The sequence below is a fragment of the Sturnira hondurensis genome, unplaced genomic scaffold (assembly GCF_014824575.4).
Source record: "Sturnira hondurensis isolate 20B ecotype Veracruz unplaced genomic scaffold, ASM1482457v3 Scaffold0022201, whole genome shotgun sequence".
Lineage (NCBI taxonomy): Eukaryota > Metazoa > Chordata > Mammalia > Chiroptera > Phyllostomidae > Sturnira > Sturnira hondurensis.
The window spans coordinates 9,368,632-9,388,478 of record NW_028094832.1 but is presented as its reverse complement, the minus strand read 5'-3'; the positions used below and the strand labels follow the sequence as shown (position 1 = coordinate 9,388,478).

The 19,847-nt window shown below is 39.3% G+C and overlaps 1 protein-coding gene across 2 annotated transcripts in view; it reads left to right on the top strand.

Annotated features, from left to right (window-relative positions):
- Positions 1-19,847, top strand: part of KLF12 (KLF transcription factor 12) — a 424,438-nt gene that overhangs the window by 158,466 nt on the left and 246,125 nt on the right. The gene's annotated exons all lie outside the window — the stretch shown is intronic.

The window sequence follows — 19,847 nt, the reverse complement described above, 5'->3', positions numbered from 1 at the left end:
TACTTATTATGTACTCAGAGAAATATCAGAAAACATGAAGAGAAATCAGATATAAGAAACATAAATCTACCGTAATTTTAATGACACCCAGAACAATGAGATAACTTCCTATATGCCATTTGTATTGTGATTTTATACTTAAAAATATGTAGTGCAAACCTGTGTATATCAGTGGACATAATTCTACATTTTTTGAAATGACCCTTTGCAGTCTTTAATTTTATGGCTCTGTGATAATTTATTTAACCACTACCCTACTTTTGGACATTGAGATTTGTTTCCAAGATTGAGGAATTAGAAACAGTAGAGGAATGAATATTCTTCTGTACATTCTTAATTATTACCTTAGGAAAAGTTCCAAGAGCTAGAATTGCTAGAGCGAAAGGCATGTGCATTTTATGGCTTTGAATATTTCTTGCCAAATTGCTCTGCAGTTTATAGTCCCACCCATTACAGTCTGAGTGGCTTGCTCTTAATTAATTTACATTACAGCTACGTCAAAAGACCTTGGAAAAGACAGCTCACTGGCATGAGACGGTCTTTTCTGCGTGTGAAGAATGTGCTGTAATAAAGGGTGACTATCCGTCATCCCTTCCTTCTAGTGAAATTCCTGTTACCTCATGCCTTTGGTCAGAGTGACAAATTTTAATATACTTATTCTCTTTGGAGAAGAAAAGATGAATGGTGAGGAAGGGCATAGGAGTTTTGGAGCAGTGGGTAGTCATGCATGCAAATGTTTTCTGCCTTTCCCATACCCCGCAGGGCACTGAATCTGCTTCTGTTATGTTTCCTTGGGGATTGTGCGCCACAGAGTCCATAAACAGCCATATATATGTGAGCGCAAGAGCTCTGAGCAGGTGACAACTGGTTTTCCCATTTACCCGTTCCAGTCTGTGACCCTGGTTGGTCTCTCTCTTTATAGGAGTGTACAGAGGTAATTAGAGGCTAGAAGCCCCGTATAAGTTAGTGAGAAAAATCAGGCTAATACAACTTCCAAATTTTATCCAAAAAAAATGGAGATATCAGCCACCAAACATAAATTGTGCTGTTGAAATATGGTATTTCTTATGGGGACTTGATTAAAATATTTTCCCCTGAAGAGTCCTTCATCTGAAGTAAATATGTGAGAAATTTATTGCCTTAGGAAAATGCTTCCTTAATGGCGGAAGCATTTATGTATTGAAGTCTGAAGATACTGATGGTGCTTCGATCCACAGCACTGCTTTTTGTTGTTTTGTTTGTAACCTCGCTGTGTGGAAGGCACTTGATCCTAAGGCAAAGCCTTTCAGTCAACTGGTGTGGTATCAGGTCACAGTGCTTCCCCCCAGGCGGGTTACTGGTGTGCCTGAGATCCTTCTTTCTTGAGCCTTTGGGACTGTCTGCCAGGGCCAGCTTTGTCTGATGACTCCCCTGTGCAGTGGAGCCATTACCTGCTCAGTCCATTCTGTATGAAAAGACAGTTGCATAGCACTGCTTCTAGACCTGTTTTGGACTCTGGCTTCCTTGGAATATTGTATGCTAGGTTCACGTCAACATTAATGTGTCTGAGCATCCGGACTCAGCCTCCTAGAGGTTACTATGACACTATTAATGAGTGAGATAGCCAAAAGTTTCAGGGCATTCACTAGCACTAGAGTTACCTAAGATTCTTGTACAGTGATTCTAAAATTCATGGGTAGTTTTGCTATCTTCAGTGCCCTCTGCCTTGGAAAAGAGACTTAGCTGGGCTTGATTTGCACTCCTGTGTTCTGTAAAGCTGTGTCATAAAGAGTGGGAGATGTAGAGATAATCAGTCATAGAGAAGAGGTACTAAGGAGCTTACTGTACCATGGACCTGCTTATTAATATTTGTTTTTTCTTACTGACTCTGTATCTATGTATCCTTGGCTGCAGTCCATGTAGGTGAACAAAATGACTGAGTACCTGGGCTTCTTCTTGAAAGTTAGACCACAGCACAGGTCACTTTCCCATTGTCTAAAGTCTGGAGGAAGATTGTGAATGGTATAAAATCAGACATGAAATATTTGTAACAATACTTTAGGAAGGATCTGTGAGCTTTTTCCAGTTAATTTCCATCTGTTTGCTTCACTGGTAGTAAATGATAAAAACAGGTCCATGAGTTGAGCCTCAGGTGCCTTTTTGGTTAGGTTACCTTTCGGAATCACAGAGTGCTTGGATTCCTCCTCTCTGTCATTCAGAGGATGGAATCTTTTGCCAGTTCTCCTAGATTTTTGCATTTTACCAACCAGAGCTTAGCATTCGAGTTGTATATGGCTTCTTATTTTAAAAATGAATAGCTTAAAGAAATGTAAGTGTAGAATGTTATTTGAGTACTAACATGTAGATAACTATATTAGCATTTGTATATTGCTTCTCCTTGACAGCTCGCTTTATATCAAAATATTAAAGTGTGTTCAGCCTTGTATTATAAAGTGAAAAATTTATCTCTTAGTGTTATTGCATCATAACAAGTACTAAATCATCTCAAGAGATTTCCTTTAGGGAAATCAAATTATTTTGTTGAACACTTTTTTTAACTTAGAAGGATGATTGGTAGAAGGAAACATTCTACAAAACATTGTTGGATGACTTGTCCTACTTGTTAGGAAAAGCAGTAAATTTTACTACATAAAACTATTTTTTAATGTTCACGTAATGCATTCTAAAATCGGAATTGATTGAGAGATTAAGGTCAGTCAAGGCAGAGTTCTATGTCTCAAAACCTGCAATTGTTTTTCCCACTAGAAAATTTTCAGAGACATGCTACATATATACATGTAACATATACACACACATATATACACATATATAACAAATATAACATGTAACAAATATAACTTATATACAAACACACTCAAATGTATAAAAGGTCTGTCCAGAAAAAGTCCAGCCATTGTTAACATAACAAGAATGTTTTGTGCAACATCAAAGTAACCTGGCAGCCAAGGAGAGTGGACTGGATGTATTTGCATAAACAATGACCACTTCACTGCACTAGTCAGTGGAGGTGGTAGATGCTGTTGGGTAAGCATGTGTACTGTGTGGCTGTCACATTCAAAATGACAGAGCGTAGAGCAGAGAGTAGGGCAATGAATCTGCATCAGATTTTGCATTTAGGTTGACATTCCTCTGTGGAAACTATTCAGGTGATTCAGAAGGCTTTAGGGGATGATGCATTGAGTGCAGCACACATAAAAGTGTGGCACAAACACATCAAAGATGGTTGAGAATCTATTGAAAGTGATCCACGTTCTGGAAGGCCTGCAACAAGCAGAACAAATGAGAATATTGAACGTGCGCCAGCTGCAATAATGAAGACCCGTGACTGACAATGCAGGAGCTAGAAGCTGATCAGAGGATTCCTAAAACTACCGTATCTGAGATTTTGATGCAGGATCTTGGCATGAAATGTCATCGCAAAATTAGTTCTGTGTTTTCTGCTACCAGAGCAGAAGGAAAATCATGTTGCAGTTGCTAATGACTTGATTCAAACCGCTACCAATGAACCAGATTTCCTCAGGAAGGTCATAACTGGAAATGAATGGTGCGTCTACAGCCACGGTCCAGAAATGGAGGGCCAGTCATCCCAATGAAAGTCTCCTGGTTCTCCAGGCCCAAAGAAGGTGTGGCAAAGTCACAGCAAGATTATGACAATGCCAACTGTGTTTTTCAGTTGGAAAGGTGTTGTCCATCACAAGTATGCCACTCCAGGCCAAACAATTAATAAGGAGTCCTTAATATTCTTGTCTGTTGAGAGATGGCCACAGCTATACGCAACTGGGAATTGACAGCTTCATCACGACAATGTGCCTGCTCATGCATCACTTTTTGTGTGGAGTGTTTAGGGGAAACATCAAATCACCGAAGTGACTCAGCCCCCTACAGCCCAGATTTTGTGCCCTGTGACTTCTGGGTTTTCCCAAAACTAAAATCACTTTTGCAAGGGAAGAGATTTCAGGCCATAGACAAGATTCAGGAGAATACAGTGGGGCGGCTGATGGCAATCCCAAAAAAATATTTTGCAGATTATGTTGAATAGTGGAAGAAATACTGGGAAATCTGTGAGGTCTGAGGTGCCTACTTTGAAGGGGACTGGAGCATCATTGTCCTGTGTGCAGTGTTTCTTGTATCTTGTATCTTCTCCAATAAATTTCTCTATTTTTCATATAGCATGTCGCTGGAGATTTTCTGTACAGACCTTATATATCTTTGGTGAGGTGTCTGGTTTGTGAAGACTTTAGCCTGTTTTTTAAATCAGGTTGTCTGTTTTTGTTATTATTGAGATTTAAGAACTCTTTGCATATTACTTTGGGTAACAGTCCTAAATCAGAAGTGTTTTTTTGCAACAACAAAAAAAAGTCTGGTCTGTGGCTTCTCTCTCATTCTCTTGAATCAGACCAATTTATGATTATTTCTTTTATGGGTTATGCCTGTGGTGTTGTATATGTATCCAGCTTTTTCTAGGTTTTTCCTATCTTATCTTCTATGAGTTTTATAGTTACATATTTTCCATTTAGGTCTGTGATCGCTTTAAGTTAATTTTTGTGAAGGATATAAGGTGTATTTCTATATTCATTTTGTGTGTGTGTGTGTGTGTGTATCCAAGTAGAGCTTGTTAAAAAGTCTGTCTTTGCTTCATTGTATTTCCTTTGCTCCTTTGTAAAAGAGCAGTTAACTGTATTTATGGGTCTATTTCTAGCCTCTCTAGTCTGTTTCTTTTTTTTTTTTAAATGGTGGGTGAGGCTGTTACTTTATTTATTTATTTTTAAAAAAGATTTTATTTATTTATTTATCTTTAGAGGGGAAGGAGAGAGGGAGAGAAACATCAATGTATGGTTGCCTTTTGTGCATCCCCTGCTGGTAGTTAGCCTGCAAGGAACCAGCCTGCAACCCAGACATGTGCCATGACTGGGAATCGAACCGCGATCGTCTGGTTTGCAGGCCCGTGCTCAATCCACTAAGCTACGCCAGCCCGGGCTTCTAGTCTGTTTCATTGGACTGTTTGTTTTTTTGCCAATACCACACTTTCTTGATTCCTGTAGATCTTAAAATGGGTATTGTTAAGTCCTCTGACTTCATTCTCTGTCTTCAACATTGAGTTAGCTATTCTCAGTCTCTTGCCTATCCATATAAATGTATAATCAGTGTTGATATCCAAAAAAAATAATTCGCTATGATTTTGATTGTGATTGCATTGAATCTAAAGGCCAAGTGGGGAAAAAACTGACATCTCGACAGTGTTGGCATTGTATCCATGAACATGTAGTATTTATCCATTTATTCTTTTTTTGCTTGCTTTCTTTAAAATGTTATAGTTTTCTTCAGATACACTATGTGACTATTTTAATTTCTATGTAAGTATTTAATTTGGGGGCAGGTGCTAATGTAAATGATAATGTTTTAAAATTCAAATTCACTTATTTATTGCTGGTATATAGGAAAGTGGTTGACTTTTGTATATTGCCTTGTCTCTTGCAACCTTGTAATAATCATTTTTAGTGCTGGGAGTTTTTTGGTTGATTCTTTAGATTTTCTACGTAGAAGATCATGTCAGTTGCAAAAAAAAGAAAGACAGTTTTATTGTGATTTTCTAACCTGTATACCTTTTATTTCCTTTTCCTGTCCTAGTGCACTAGCTATGCCCGCCAGTCTGAGGTTGAAAAGCAACAGTGAGGACTGACATCCATGCCTTGATCGTACTGGAAAGCGTTTGATTTCTTAACGATGAGATATCATGTTAGCTTTAGGTCTTTTTTAAAAAATGTATTTTATTGATTATGCTATTACAGTTGTCCCATTTTTCCTCTATTCCCCTCTGTCCTGCTCCCTGCTCCCACCCGCATTCCTCTCCTTAGTTTGTGTCCATGGGTCATATGTATAACTTCTTTGCCTTCTACATTTCCTCTACTATTTAAGCTGTAGGTCTTTTGTAGATGTTTGTATTAGTCAGGGTTCTCCAGAGAAACTGAGACAGTAGGATATATAGAGATAGATAGATATATAAGATTTATTATGAGAATTGGCTCACATCATTATAGAGGTTGAGATGCTACAATGTGCTGGCTGCAAGCTGGAGAATGAGGAAGGATGGTGCTGTAGTTCAGTCTAAGTCCAAAGGCCTGAGAACCAGTGGAGCTGATGATGTTAGTGCTGGAGTTCAAAGGCTAGATAACCAGGAGCTGGGATGTCTGACCGCAGGAGAAGGTAGATATCCCAACTCAAGGGGCGAAATAGAGTATGTGCCCCTGTTCTGCCCTCCTGGTCTGATTGGGCCCGCAGCGGATCGGTTGCTGCCTGCACTAGTGGGTGAGGGTGGGTCTTCACACAATGTCCTAAGTCAAAGGTTGTAATCTCTTCTGGAAACCAACTCACAGACATGAGCAGAGATAATTTTTTTACTAGCCATCTGGGTGAGTTTTAGACAAGTCAAGATGGACATAAAAAATGAACCATCACAGTGTTCTTTGTCAAGTTGAGGCATTTCCCCTTTAATCTTAGGTTACAGAGGGATTTTTATCATGAATGGGTGTTGGATTTCTGTCAGATGCATTTTTTGCTTGTATTTTGATGTGATCATGTAATTTTTTCTACTTTAGCTTGTTGGTATGAGGGATTAATTTAACTGACTTTCTGGTATTAAACCATCCGTACACACTTTGGATAAATCCCACTTGGCTATACTATGTGACTGTTTTTATACATTTTGCCTACCTTTTGGTAATATTTCATGGAGAATTTTTTTGCAGCTATGTTTATGAGAGAGTCTATTTTCCATCTTGAAATGTATTTATTTGGTTTTGGCCATAACACTGGCCTTATATATTCAGTTAGGAAGTGTTTCCTCTGAAAGAGATGGTAGGAAGTTGTTATAATTTCTTCTTTAAGTGTTTGGTAGAATTCACCCATGAAGCCAGTGGGCCCTGAAGCATTTTGTTTTGGAAAGTTAATAATTCTTAACTCAGTTTCTTCAATAGATATAAGTGTATTTATATTGTGTGTTTCTTCTTTTGTGGGTTTTGGCAGATATTACACCTTTGATGGTAGTGGTAGATTTCATCTACTTTATCAAATTTGTGAGCATAAAGTTGTTTATAATATTTTTATTATCCTTTTACTGGTCATGAGATATGTAGTGATGTCCCTTCTTTAATTTCTGATGTTAATTTGTATCTTCTCTCTTGTTAGAAGCTTATCAACTTTATTGATCGTTTCAAAGAACCACCTTTTGGTTTTGCTGATTTTCTCAATTGATTTTCTTGTTCCAATCTCATTGATTTCTCCTCTAAACCTTATTATTTCTTTTCTTAAGCTTACTTTGAATTTAATTTGCTTTCTTTTCTAGTTTTCTAATGTGGAATGTTAGATTGTTGGTTTTGAGATACTTTTCCTTTAATAATGTATGCACTCAGTGTTATAAATTCCCTCTAGGTACTTACTTTGTTGCCACCTACAGATTTTGATAATCTGTATTTATATTTCATTAAGTTCAATGTATTTTTAAATTTCTCTTGAGAGTTCTTTTTTGGACCCATTTGTTGTTTAAAAGTGTTTTGCTTATCTCCAAGTATTTGGCATTTTCCAGTTCTCTTTCTGTTACCGATTCCTAATTTAGCCCCAGTGTAGTCTGAAAGCAGACATTATATGATTTCTGTTCTTTTAAATTCATTAAGATGTGTTTTATGGTCTAGACAGTGTTCTAACATCGTGAATATTCCATTTAATCTTGAAAAGAATGTGTAATCTACTGTGTTGGATGAAGTAGGGTGTACATAGAATTATATCCTGTTGATTAATGGTGCTGTTGAGTTCAACTGAGTCCTTACTAATTTTCTGTCTACTGGGTCTGTCCATTTCTGATGGAGGGGTGTGGAAATCTCCAACTCTAATCATGGATTCCTGTCTTTCTCCTTGAACTTGAATGTTTTTTCTTTACATATTTTGTTGGGATACATACATGTTAAAGGTAGTTGTGTCTTCTTAGAATATTGACCTCTTTATCATTGTGTAATGTCCCTCTTTATCCTTGATGACTTTCCTTTTTTTTTTCAAGTTTGAGCTGCTTGAAATACTATAGCTACTTATGCTTTCTTTTGATTAATTTTAATATGCTATACCTTCCTCCATTGCGTCACTTTGAATCTATATGTGTCTTTCTATTTAAACTGTGTTTCCTCTAGACAACATACAGTTGAGACTTTTTTGATCCACTCTAACCACCTCTGCCTTTTAGTTGGTGTATTTAGACTATTGATGTGTTAAGTAATTGTATATGTAATTGGATTACTATCCACAGTATTTGCTACTAGTTTCTATTTTGCAGTTGGTTTTTTTTTGTTTTATTCTTCCATACTTTTTCTACCCTTTGTAATTTTAATTGAACATTTTATTATTTTTTTTACTATTCCAAACAGTTTCATTTTCTCATACAAAAACTACAGTTTTCATTTCCCAAGTAACCCCTGCCTAGAATATAGCTTCCATGTTAACAGAGACATTAGTTGGGAGCACTGTGTCCCCGGCCTGCTTCGGGGCTTACACCAGTGAATTCCTTGGACGGCCTGTCTCTCCCGGGCCAAATGACCTGGCAAGGTCTTTACCAAGCCACACACGGTCACACACAGCTTCGAACCCCACGTCTCCACAGAATGATGAACCGCGAGGTTCCCAGTAAGCTGGACACCTTAAAACTCAAAGACTGCAGTAGCCTCAAGGTCTAATTGAACATTTGAAATGATTTCATTTTCTTTCTTAGCATAACAACTATATACTTTTTTACTGTTTCAGTGGTTGCCATAGAGTTTGCAATTTCCATTATAACTAATTCAAGTCCACTGCTAAACAACACTGTCCTGTTTTCATGGATAATGTGAGCAACTTGTAATGACAAAATATTTATAATTCCTTTTTCCTGTTCCTTGTGTCAGCCCATCAAAGGCATTTTTCATTTGTTACAGTGTTTTAGATTGCTTGCATTTCTTTTTTTTAAATGAATTTGTTGGGGTGACAGTGGTTAATAAAATTTTTTAGGTTTTAGGCGTACATTTCCACCATGCATCATCTGTGTACTGTATTGTGTATTTATGAACCCAAGTCAAATCTCCTTCCATCACCATCAATCCCCTTTACCATCGTCTACCTCCCCCTCCCCTCCCCCTGTACCCTCTGGCTGTCACCATACTGTGGTCTGTGTCCATGATGAGTCTTTCTGTTCTTTCATTGCTTAATCCCTTCACCCAGCTCTCCACCCCCTTTCCTCTGACAGCTGTCAGTCTGTTCTCTGTATCCATGAGTCTCTCTCGATTTTGTTAGTTTGTTTTGTTCATTAGATTACTCATGTAAATGAAATCACAAGGCACTTATCTTTTTCTGACTGGCTTATTTCAGCTAGCTAATTCCTCTCTAGGTCCATCCATGCTGTTACAAATGGTAAGATTCCCTTCTTTTTTTACTGCTGCATAGTATTCCATTGTGTAAATATACCACAGGTTTTTTATCCACTCATCTACTGATGGGCACTTGGGCTGCTTCCACCTTTTGGCTACTGTCAATGATGCTGCAGTAAACATAGTGGTGCATATATTCTTTAGAATTTGTGTTTTGAATTTGTGTTTCTTGAAGTAATTTAATGGTAAGGTATAGGGGAAGAAGTTTTTCTATAGTTTGGGTGAGCTTGTGCCTGTCAACTGTGCACTCATCAGTGCTTCTCAGCCCCACCCTGGTTAAGGGCGACAGGATGGCCGGATGGGGCTCAGGTTGTATAGTTTCCTTCCCACAGGCAGTTCAGGTGCTGATAAGACCCCAGCAGATTGAGCTTGAGTAAGATGCTCCCGAGGGCTGACCTTGTTAGAAGACCTTGATGTTCTGGCAGTTTTCAAGTGGAAACTCTCCCCCCCCGGATGGAAGTAGGGGGGATTTTTTCCTCCAATATTCACTGTAAGGATGTGGCACAGCTCCTGGAGGTAAAACTCCCAAAAGTGAGGGTATCCTCTATAACTTCATTACCTTGGAGTTTTTAACCCTCGGGCTTGTCCACCCTGAGCCTCCACTAATTCTCCAATTACAGGTCATAGTTCTCTACCCTGGCACTGTTCACATGGAGGTTTCTGGTTTGGGGGCGAGGGGATTTGCTCGGGTGAGTTGTGGTTTTCTTCATTCTCCTGTTTTTCTCTCCAGTTTGGGAGGCAGCAGTTTGTCCTAAGACCTTTCTTTGCTGATCGATCTAACAGAAGTTGTGGGTTTCTGTTTATTCAGCTTTTTACATGTTGTTCCTGTGGACTGGCTACTTTAAGCTTCTTACATGGGGGACCAGAAACTGAAAGTCCCTGAGGATATTTTTAGTTCTTCCAAAAATACATCCTTGAGAACCCAGTTGTTTCCTCTTAACTCTCTAGGAATTTTCTCAAATAATTCCAATGTTGTCATGTGACCAGAGACCGTGGCCTTTGCAGTAAAAGGCCCCAGGGAGGTAGGGGGTCGGCACAAAGGGCAGGAAGCGTAATTGTCTGTGGTTGTTATCAGAGCATATATTTTGTTTAAAAATATGACAGTGTAAATCTCTTCACTTCTAGACTTTTCCAGATAAGGACAGAAAAGATGGATTTTTCATAAGACTAAAACCTTTTAACATTTACTCACTGGCTATTCTTTGTACCCCAACCTCNCCCCCCCCCCCCCCCCCGCAAAAAAAAAGTATTTGGCCTATAGTTTCTTTTTATGGGATGCTAAATTTTTAGTACAAGGTAACAGAATAATGCATCCATTTTCCATTGTTGTGAAAATGCCTAGAACTTAAAAAATGATAGCATTTGCAGATTAGATAGCAACATATCATAGGTTTCTGCCTAGCGGATATAGTTGCAAACATCAATTGATAGCCCACTTGCAATTTACCAATTCAGTGCATCAGTCACAAATAAGATAAGGAACTTAGACAATAAGTTCCTTTGAGTGTCACCTACTTTATTTTTAGATTAGTAGTCATTAAATTGTAACTGTAACATGAATATGCATGCAACTCTGTGTGTGTGCATACGCTCTCCTGGATAAAAACTGAGTTCCCTCATTTGATTTCTCTTCCTGTTTGTATCTCCACCTGTTTGGCTCTTTTTTTTTTTTTTTACNACTTGCAATTTACCAATTCAGTGCATCAGTCACAAATAAGATAAGGAACTTAGACAATAAGTTCCTTTGAGTGTCACCTGCTTTATTTTTAGATTAGTAGTCATTAAATCGTAACTGTAACATGAATATGCATGCAACTCTGTGTGTGTGCATACGCTCTCCTGGATAAAAACTGAGTTCCCTCATTTGATTTCTCTTCCTGTTTGTATCTCCACCTGTTTGGCTCTTTTTTTTTTTTTTTACCTGAAATGTTGAACATCCAAGTATTTCTTTTAATTACACAGATAGATAGGAAAATCATAAAATGTGAGAAAATTTGTCAGGGCGAAAATGAAAAATACCACTCCACATGTTTTTAGCTCTTTCTGTCTCTACTTCTCTCTCCCTCCCTCCCTATGTTATTAGCATTGTTTTTAAAGTTATGGAAACTCATTCTTCTGTTAATATGGAGTGGTACTACTCTTCCTCACTTAATTGCACTCATTCAGTTAAAAACAGAAAGCTACGTATCATAAATTTCATGAGTAAATATTATTCCGTTGTTTGTATATTCCGTAATCCATTCAGCCACTTTCCTATTGTTCGGCATTTAGATTGATTCCATTTTTAATGCTGTCAGCTTTCCAGTGTTACGCGCACTTAACGTGCGTGCTTGCTCCGTCATTTTCTTAGACTAGCCTTTGTAATTAGCTTCATTGTTTTACTGTGATACGAGTATGTCTTGATGTTTCTCGTTCATTTGTGCATCTCCAGCTTTTTTCCAGTGCGTAGTGAGCTGTCAAGTACGTGTTGGATGGACACAGTGGCACTTTGCAGCATTCGAGGCTGCTGTCCCTGCAGGTGGACACGTGCAGAGTGGTGCTGCCACACAGTGTGCTGATCCGGACAACCAAACCATGTTCTTCTGAGCAAGATGAACTTGACCATGCTTTGCCCTTTTAAAATCCAGTAGCAATACAATGTGGTTTTCAAGAGCATGTATCTGCTACTGGGTTGAAGAGTAATGCTTCTAAACTAAATCTCTTAATACTCAATTTAAACAGCCATGCATACTAATTATATAATATGTAAATATATTACATGATATTAGAATATTACGTTTACAGCATGTAACCATACACCTATATTATATATGGCCACATATAATATGTAACCATATATGATACTTTTCTTTCCTTTATCTGACTCTTATTGCTTAAAATGCAGTCAAATTTTCTAAGCTTTCCTTATTTCCTTAAATTTTAGCTGACATCAAAGATCAGGGAGATTATCCTCCTGACTGGTTTAAGTTAGTTAAGACTTAGACCTAGTTAGGGAAGGGTTTCCCTCTGTTCCAAAGTGTCTTTGGCAGCAGAGCGGAGGGAGAGTGGTAACAAGACTGTCACTTAGGAGACAAAGGACTGATGGGAATTGAGAGGAAAGGCTGGCTGTGAGTGGCCAAGGACTCCAGTAAATATGTCATGTGAGTTAGTGAAAGAACCGGTTCCCCTCCCTTCCCCTCCCCCCTCCCCTCCCCCTCTCCCTTTCTTCCCTCCATCCTTGTATAGAGGTTGGAGAAACTGAATTTGGTTTGGATTTGTAAATTGTGCCAGGCCCATGGAGTGTTTCTTTGGAGATGTCAACCAGTCATTTGGAATATATTTCTGGATCTTGAGAGCAAGAGGTTTGGGGCTGAAAATACAAAGTTGGGTTCTAGCAGTTAGTTTCTGAAGTCCCGCTGGCTGTTAACCTCACCTGCCTGTTTTTTGTGGAGATACAACTGATGTTGTGGATGGGGCAATTCTTCATTGTATGGGACTGACTCTTTTTTTTTTTAAAAGATTTTATTTACTTATCTTTAGAAGGGAAGGGAAGGAGAGAGGGAGAGAAGTATCAATGTATGGTTGCCTCTTGTGCTTGTGAGTCCCCTGCCTGGAACTGGCCTGCAACCTAGGCATGTGCCCTGACTGGGAATCGAACTGTGATCGTGTGGTTCATAGGCCCGCACTCAATCCACTGAGCTACGCCAGCCAGGGGGACTGACTCTTGTACTGAGGACTTTTAGCTGCCCTGTTTCCCGGGCATTAAAGGCCATTGGCCTCTTCTGATTTTATGACATTCAAAACTTCTCACTCCTCATTCCCCTAACCCCCCATATTTTCAAAAGAATTGGGTAGAAGCTGGAGGGAAGATCGTAATACCAATACAGATTGAGGTCTACTGAAATGATAGCACAGAATATTAGAAGGCCATATGTGTAGTTTTTTTCTTTTTAATCCTTACCTGAGGATATGTTTTTATTGCTTTGAGTGAGAGACAGAGATGAGAGCCATCAATATGAGAGAGAGACTTCAATTGTTTGCCTTCGCTGTGTGCCCAGACTGGGGATCAAACCTGCAGCCTTTTGGTGTACAGGGCACTGCTCCAACCAACCGAGCCACCCAGCCAGGGCCCTATGTGTAGTTTTAAATTTTCTAGTGATACACTGAAAGTTAAAAGCAAACTAACTTTAGTATTATATTTTATTTAAGTGAGTATAACCAAAATATTGTTTTGACATGAGTCAGTTAAAAATTAATGGGATATTCTATATTTTTCCATATAATATCTTCAAGATCCGGTGTGCACTTTATGTGTCAAGCACACCCAAATTTGCACTAATCACATTTCAGCTGCCTGATAGCTGGCGGACCCCCTGGCACTGTAGACAGAGGCCATGCGTACACTAAGGGAGGTGAGTTTGTTGTTTGCCTTTCAGGCAGGTCTCCCATCTTCCAAAAGCATTTCCTTCTTCTCTTTGTTTCTTTGAATTGGCAGTAGTTGTCCTAGAGATCTAGTAACCCTCACATTCTTAATTTGTTTTTGTTGGAAAGCACTCTTCTTCTTCTTCTTCCTCTTTTTTCTCTTCCTCCTCTTCTTCTTTTTAAATATTTTATTTATTTATTTTTAGAGGTGGGAAGGGAGGGAAAAAGAGAGAGAAATGTCAGTGTGCGGTTGCCCCTTACATGGCCCCCACTGGGGACCTGGCCTGCAACCCTGACTGGGAATTGAACCAGCAACCCTTTGGTTCTCAGGCCAGCACTCAATCCACTGAGCTACACCAGCCAGGCTCTTCCTCTTCTTCTTTAGCAAAGAAAATTCCAGCAGTTTGACTCACATAACCGGTGGTGATTTTTGTTTGTTCTTTGGCCACTGTACATGGACAGAAATGACTCCTCCATTTCCACGGGGATGTGTTGTCACCACTAGGATGTATAGCATTTCATGGTACTTACAAGACAGCATTCCTAACAAAATTAATCATATATAGACAGGCTTGTGTTTCAGTTCCTATTGTGAAATACTTTGTTCTTGATAGAGGAGTTGGCCCTGGCTTATTTTATTTTTCTCTGTTTTTAATTGTTTTTCAAGTACAATTGTCCCCATTTTCCCCTGCCACTTCCACCGCCCCCATCACCCCCATCCCCCCCACCCTCAGTCCTAGCCCCCTTTGTCTTCGTCCCTGAGCCCTTTATACAGTTACTGTCAGTTGGTGCTTCTTTTCAGTGTCTCTCGTTCTATTTTGCTTCCTTGTTTGTTTTGTTGATTAGGTTCCACTTATAGGTGAGACCATATGGTATTTGTTTTTCACTGCCTGGCTTATCCTGTTCTCTATAAAGAAAAACAAAGGTGGGGGGTACGTGAGAGGGAGCTCATCCATGTTTCTCTCTCAGGTGGATGGTTTTCTCCTTTTTCTCCCTCCCCCCCCCCAGTCTCTGAAAATTAGTGAATAAAATCCTAAAAAGGTTATATCATCCAGCAGATCTGATGTAGAAGCAGGAAGGAAAACTCTGTCTTCTAGTTTCTTGTTCAAAGTTAAGTCACCGTGTCCATGTGGGTAATTACAGTCTCTTATTTTAGGACTTTTTTGAGGCTCAGTTGGTCGATTCTCACTGGCCACATCTTAGGTCTAGAGGTCACCCCAGGAGCTTGAACCAGTGAGCAAATTTGCAGCTCCTTTCTGGAATCTTTGCACTTGTGGGAAAATCTGGATATGTAGACAGGGGAGAAGGAATTGAAAGAAAACCATAAAACCATAAAACCGTCTCATAAAAGGTTGCCCGTCTCTCAGCAAGTATATTCTAATGCAGACTATAAATTTATGTCAGGCCTTTTTTAAAAATATTGAGGTCATATTTATACTATAGGGCAATAAGAGTAAGATTCTTTTCGAATGAGTTCACTGTGTTAGTAATTATAAAACTGTTTCTTCAGCGGGGCCCTTTCTGCCCCCTACCTCCTCGCCCTTGGTGTTTGGCTGTTTCTGAGGGCATTCTGAACTGCTGCAGCTATGGTGGTGAGGGAGCGCTGCCGGTCTACGGTGGCATCGTGCAGGGACGCCGCTGAACGGCCCGCAGTGTACAGGACAGCCCCACAGCAAGGAGAGACTGGTCTACACGTCTGCATTGTAGGTGTTGAAAAGCCCTGGTCTGAAGGACTACCTGAGTTATGGCAGTGGACTTCCTAAGTATTTACTCTCTCTCTGAGCAACATTTATTTTAGCCAGAGTCAGTATCAAATAGCAGGGAAAGGTAATAGAAACTTTCTGGGTACAATAAATTATACAGGTTCAAAATTACACTCTTTGTGTTTTCATGGGGCAGTTTTATTAAGAGGCCGGCAGGAAGAAGCAAGACCTGAGTAATACCTTGCAGTTATAAGTCCCTCATAAAAAAGTATGGTTCAGATTTCTGCTCAATGAATTTTGTTTCTTTTCTGAATTTTATTTTGTCAGACCAGTAATTTTTAACCGGTGTGCTGCAAGAATTTTTAAAACATGCAATACCTGACAATTCAGTCAGGAACACTGACCTCTTTTCCCTGAGAGGGTCAAATAAAAACAGTGACAATGGCCCACACAACAATAGCCATTCCAAGAGTGTGAATCAAAATGACCCTTACATTTTTGGCAGAGCAGCAAAAAATATAGTGTATATTTTGGCGTTCCACAGAATTTCAGTAATTCGTTTATGCGTGCTGTGAGATGGACATTAAAAGTACCCACACAAGGGAAACAACCGCCCTGGATTTAATTGATTTACACTCACACCCTGTGGCCTTTCTGAGTTGAGATGGTGATGGCTGGTCAATGAGAAAATGCAGAGATGGGGGAGAACTTTTGAGATGTCCTGCAGCTGGGTAAGGGCGTAGAGGTGCTAATAATTATGGCTTCCTCTTGTCCTAAACACAGGCAGACTTCAAACCTTCGGCCTCGTATTTTATCTCCTATGTAGTTCTGTTTTCATCAAATAATTTCGCAAGTTTTCCACAGTTCAGTTACAGGCCACTCTGTAGGTATCTTCTTCAGTAAGTAACATATGTGAAATGGATTGAGTAGTAAATATCGTTCTCTAAAACAGTATATTGAGTAGTAAATATCGTTCTCTAAAACAGTATATTTCTGGGCAGTCGTGTGACATGGAACCCTAAGGCAGGGCTTTCTAACACTGCCTCAAAGGCACAGGTTTACCGGTCACTTCGTGGTTGTGTCTGGTAGGTAGAGACTATGAAATGTCCTCCTTAGGATGTCTGTGCAGAGGCAGGTTGGGGCTCTATGTGATTGGTGTACGCCTTTGCAGCTTTAAACAGATACAATAGTTCACTGTTGCCATCCATCGTGAGAATATATGTTAATTGTGCAGATCAGTCTTCCATCATCAGTATTTGTAACAACTCTATTGTTTTCACTTCAGTTATATAATAGTTCATCTAGAGAATCTAACACATAAAATTCCATAGGTTGTGGAGAGAATCAAACAAAAATTAGAGTAAGACATCCATTTCTAAAAGTAAGTTTTAGAAGAATGCATAAAATAGTATTACTGGTACTGTTAATAATTTAAAATTTTAAATATTAACCATTAACTTAAAATACTTGTAATGTGCTAAAGCAACTTTATATGCATTGTCTCGCTGTATCCTTAAAACTGTTCTGTGAGGTAGAAAGTTATCTGCATTTTACAGATAAGAAAATTTAAACCATGACAGTGCTGTACACCAGTACACCAAATGGCTTGTTCTGTCCGAACAAGCATTTGTTCTGTCCGAACACACCAGTACACCAAATGTACACCAAATGGCTTGTTCTGTCCAACCCCAGCGTCTGTTCATTGGTCCCATGTTCTGGACAACACTCCAAGTCACACGTGTCCACAATCAGAAAAGCGTACAGAAAAGGCCTAGACGTGGGAGATAGAATGCTTTAGAAAGGGTAACACTAAGGTCATCTGAATTCTTGCCAGTGATACTGAGATCAAGTGGAAGTACATATGGAAGAGCATTGCCAAAAAAAATGTGAGATCAGTTTAGGATTTGGATTATACATCAACATGAATTATTCTAATGAAAGACCATCATTTATGAAATCTGGAAAAAACCAAAGCTAGAGGTGGATGTACAGTACTTGGAAATTGACAGTTCATTTTGGGTGGAGCCTGCACGTTTGGCCATTGGTAAGCAACTAGGAATGTCCTTCCCCACTGCGTCCCCTGGGTACGGAGTTTGGGGACAGAGAGAGGAACTGCATGGCCATTTTGTGTGCCATGTTTGTGGGTGGCCAGACAGCTGTTGATATAATAATCTTTTAAAAGCAATGACTTTTTTTACACCTTTGACATGACAGACCCATGTATATAATACTTTCAGATGCTTCGACAGTATTTCTGGGATGAAAGAAACTGCAAAGTTTATTTTCTACTTTTCTGCAACCTACATTAAAAATCAATATCGTGCCTAGGGTTTTCAAGCAATATGATATTCTACTTGGTACCAAGCCTGAACTAAATGAGTGTTTACAGTATGAAACAAGAAGGGAAGTGAATATAGATTCTTGGAGGAAGGGGAAACCTGGTCTGTGTGTTTAACAGTTGACACAGTTTTCTGACCACAGAGGAGAATGTAAGGTTGATCTGCCCCATTTTTGTTTTCATTAGAATAGTTGCAATTTAAAAGAATGCTCTTGGATTTTTATTTTTCCTCCAAATTCTTTTACTTGCTCCCCATCCTTCAGTACTATTTCTTCAGGCTGGGCAGCAGGCAAACACGCTACAGCCCGTGCTTTAATAAGGTAGTAATTCATTTTGGATTCGATGAGCAGCCACTTGACATGATCATAGAGCAAGAAGGGTGGCAATGTAGGTCAATAGTCATTTCCTCTGTTTCCCACAGAAAACAAATGGCTTCATACTTGATAGTAATCTTCATTCTCTCCGGGCACAGAGGACCAGCGGTGTTCTTTCATTATACACTCTGTGCAGTGTTATGGGGTTTTTCATTCCTATCCGCGTGATTTTCATAAAGGGAAATGACCGATGAATATGCTAATGTTCAGTGCTCTTAAACTTGTACTTTGATAAATATCTATTCTGTGCTTTTTTAAGTTTTGATAACCATGAAAGTCTGTAGAACTGATAAATCCTGGAGAGAGTGTTGATAAAGAGCAGAGTTAATTCTCTTGAATACGTAGCCAATAAATTGACTGATTTATATCGTGGTTTTTTGTTTTGTGTTGTTTCTTCCTTTATTTCAATCAAACTTGTAGGATTCCAAGTTTCGATAGATTTGACTTGATATATCTATTATAGGATTGGAACATCCTCAGTTTAAGAGACATCTTCCTCTGTATATAAGCAAAAATATATTGGAATTAAACAATATACCCCACTATTCATGTATTCTCGGGTGTGGGGTAGGTCCTTTACAGGATGTTGGAGGAATATATCATAACATGGTTGACTTTTCTTTCTAGACTTCCTGTCTCAGCCTTCATGTACCATCTGGAAAAAGCAGCGCCTCCTTTGACACTCCTCACATCCCTTAAAGACCACACACCCTCTTCCTTGTCATTCATCAAAGGCTGTTCATGCTTCCTATAAACTCTCTAGGATTCTCTCCCGACTGCCTCAGTTTGAGCTCTTACCACCTTTCCACTGGGGTATTGTGATAGCCTCTGAACTGGTTGCTCTCCCATCTGCATCGAATTCTGTATGTTAAGCCATCTTCCAAACTAATTCAAGTGCTGTCTTTCTAAACACAAATCTTAAACACATTATACTTTTGCTTAGGAAACCTTCGGGACTCCCTGTTGCTGCCTGTTGGGTGATGCCAGATCACATTCCTTCTGCATGTACCTCAAGCCTTTCTATCTTGCACTTGTACCCCTAACAACTAGCGCACAGCAGGCATTAAAGAAGTATTTTTGAATGAATAAGTGAATTACCATAACATGCAAGACCCATTGTTATCTAACTCCAACTTACCTGTCTGGTCTCATCTCCAGTTTCTTCTCCAATGAGCATTNGCTTTTGCTTAGGAAGCCTTCGGGACCCCCTGTTGCTGCCTGTTGGGTGATGCCAGATCACATTCCTTCTGCATGTACCTCAAGCCTTTCTATCTTGCACTTGTACCCCTAACAACTAGCGCACAGCAGGCATTAAAGAAGTATTTTTGAATGAATAAGTGAATTACCATAACATGCAAGACCCATTGTTATCTAACTCCAACTTACCTGTCTGGTCTCATCTCCAGTTTCTTCTCCAATGAGCATTCTGTTCCAGCCATACCTGTTCTCCAGTCTCTGGCTTGCCCATTACCTCACACTGTGCCTTATGTTCATGAATGTGATGTAGATAGAATGATAATAAGATGATTTAGGATTAGCAGTGATCCTCAGTGTATGTTTCTGGAGAGATCTGGCCAAGTCACAATCC